The sequence below is a fragment of the Penaeus vannamei genome, chromosome 39 (genome assembly GCF_042767895.1).
Source record: "Penaeus vannamei isolate JL-2024 chromosome 39, ASM4276789v1, whole genome shotgun sequence".
In the NCBI taxonomy this organism is placed as follows: Eukaryota; Metazoa; Arthropoda; class Malacostraca; order Decapoda; family Penaeidae; genus Penaeus; species Penaeus vannamei.
This window is the reverse complement of record NC_091587.1, coordinates 14,988,879-14,991,378: the sequence shown is the minus strand read 5'-3', so window position 1 is coordinate 14,991,378 and position 2,500 is coordinate 14,988,879. Positions and strand designations below refer to the sequence as shown.

The following is a 2,500-nucleotide window of genomic DNA, read 5'->3' as shown; positions in this document are numbered from 1 at the left end:
TATGAACATTTCTCTATCTCATATGTAAAAAGAAAGTATAGGCATTTAGCATTTATATGGTATGTTACGTTAATCACGTCATGATTATTCCAAATTATTGTTAGATGATTATCCGTTGTTGATTAAGTATGTAATTTTACATAATGGGTTATTGCATGTAGGTTGTAATGAAATAAAATTGTCTTGCTTGTATATAAATCTTTATATAAATTACACCCTCAATTATCAATCATTAATCATCAGTCCTCATCATCATCACCATCATCACCACTGTCATCATTTGCAACTTCATCATCATTACTATGATCATTATCATTATTATTGTAGCCGGGTTATGACAATGCTCTGATCATTCTGTAAACATTTTAGTGAATTAAAGCAATCCAAACTCTACTTCCCGATGTTCTCAAGTATGCTCAGAGGAAAACTGTCATTTATGATAACTTTTTCAGGAAGAATAAATATCCAGTTGACCTTATCAAGAAGAATGTACTGGACTTCTTAAATTAGACGTTATAGCCAACGTTACAAAGTTAAAAGGTCCAAGAGATAGGGACACCAAAGTTATATTACCAGAAAGAATTACTCATTGTATTCAACTGCTACTTTCCTAAATCTGCTGAAGAATATTTACAAATTCCAGTACTATTGGTTCGTTCTTTTCGATGAGAGTCACTGCCATATCTATGATCAAATTTACATGTTTTAGCCGAAACGCCAGATAAATGGATTCTGCCTCTAGATACCTAAAATGACATAAGGAACTTGAAGGAGTTTTATCGGACAATCCCATGAAATAAATTAGGAAAATGTCAATTCAGAATGAACACTTTTAGGATCACTGTTCATCGAAGATATAAAACCTGAATCAAATTATAATGGAAAATGTGTGACAGTTTGTACTTGAAGATGGTTATACATTCGTCACCTCAACCCAATCCATAAACAAGCGGTAACCAACACTAATTTTCAAAACACCCGGGCTGCCTTTACGTCAACATGACACAGTTCAAACACCCAGAGGACAACAATTAGAATATAGACATACGATTGGATTTATTTCCTGTTCTATTTACTGTAGATTGTAATTTAGGGTCTCCGTACAAGTCGCATTCACTATTTTTTTCATTATATACATTATGAATGCTTATTTCAACGTTTCTATCCCTAAACATTTTTTCTACTTTGCTTTACATCAAATTCTAGAAATGAGCACAAACCGTTTCCTGAAAGCTTGATAAATGAAAAAGGAATATATATATATATATATATATATATATATATATATATATATATATATATATATGTGTGTGTGTGTGTGTGTGTGTGTGTGTGTGTGTGTGTGTGTGTGTGTGTATGTATGTATGTATATGTAAATATACATACATACGTGCATGTATATATATATATATATATATATATATATATATATATATATATATATATATATATGTGTGTGTGTGTGTGTGTGTGTGTGTGTGTGTGTGTGTGTGTGTGTGTGTGTGTGTGTATGTGTGCGTGTGCGTGTGCGTCTGTGTGTGTGTGTGTGTGTGTGGACGTTGGGCCTCACCGCCGGCTGTCCTGCTTTACATGTGGCAAGGCAAGGAGGTGGTGGAGGTGGCGTCCACCCAGAGCGTATAAGATGTTCTAATCTCTCTTGTTTTTATAGTGTCTTTGAAGTACAAGGTGGTGTCAGTGATGCACGGTGTGGCTGTTCTCTTTATTGCTAAAAGTTACAAGCACTGTTTATAGCGACACAAGAAATAGGATAACTGGCGGTGCGGGAGGTCAGGTCAGTAGCGACCAGCCCACCAAGGGGCCGGACCGTTGAAGGTGTGAGCTGAGTGAGTGAATGAGTGAGTGAGAAGGTCAGCTTGGATGACCTTATATACCCCTTGGTGGACGGCATGGCCTCTATATTTAGAAGAGCGAGGTTTGGGCGATAGCGTGGGCAGGCCCCACACCACGTGTGGAGGACCACACGTGGGAAGTAGGTATTGCATGTATTGCACCCTTTATAGAACGACTGCCCAAGGCTTAACCGAAGTGAGGGTCACCATCCCCAAAGCCATCGTCAGCCGTCTTAAACTTTCGGTAGTGGACGTTACTCCAGTTGACGAACATTTTGTGACATTGAGATTGAAGCATGCTTTTGGATTTGGATTTGCTGTATACACTCCTGCCAATGAGAAAGAGACATTCTACACCAAACAAATAGTTCTGGGTAAATTCAGTATAGTCTCTGGTTGTGATCGAGCTGTCTACGAGATGTATGTTGGTCTCATGACTTGGGAGCTGATCTCAGCAACGAGAACAGTCTCCTCTGACATCAGTCAGACGGGATTTCTGGCTCCTAGTATAAGCGCTCCAACCCATTTCATTGGACATGAAATAGCAATATGGGTACAGAGGAAAGGATATCGACCACATCATTGCGAGCACTCACTTGAGGATCCTCCAAAACTACACGGTTTACCAGAGTGCCAAGGTCTGTGGTACC

The 2,500-nt window shown here is 38.4% G+C and overlaps 2 protein-coding genes across 4 annotated transcripts in view; one reads left to right on the top strand and one right to left on the bottom strand.

The window, feature by feature from the left end:
* The window catches only part of LOC113819202 (protein mono-ADP-ribosyltransferase PARP12), a 21,980-nt gene extending 21,782 nt beyond the window's left edge, over positions 1-198 (top strand). For all 3 annotated transcript variants that reach the window (XM_027371450.2, XM_027371448.2, XM_027371447.2), the window contains exon 4: positions 1-198. This exon is cut by the window's left edge and continues 2,410 nt beyond it. The gene's annotated coding sequence lies outside the window, so the exon portion shown is untranslated.
* The window catches only part of LOC113821083 (organic cation transporter protein), a 302,263-nt gene that overhangs the window by 274,512 nt on the left and 25,251 nt on the right, over positions 1-2,500 (bottom strand). The window lies entirely within an intron of this gene.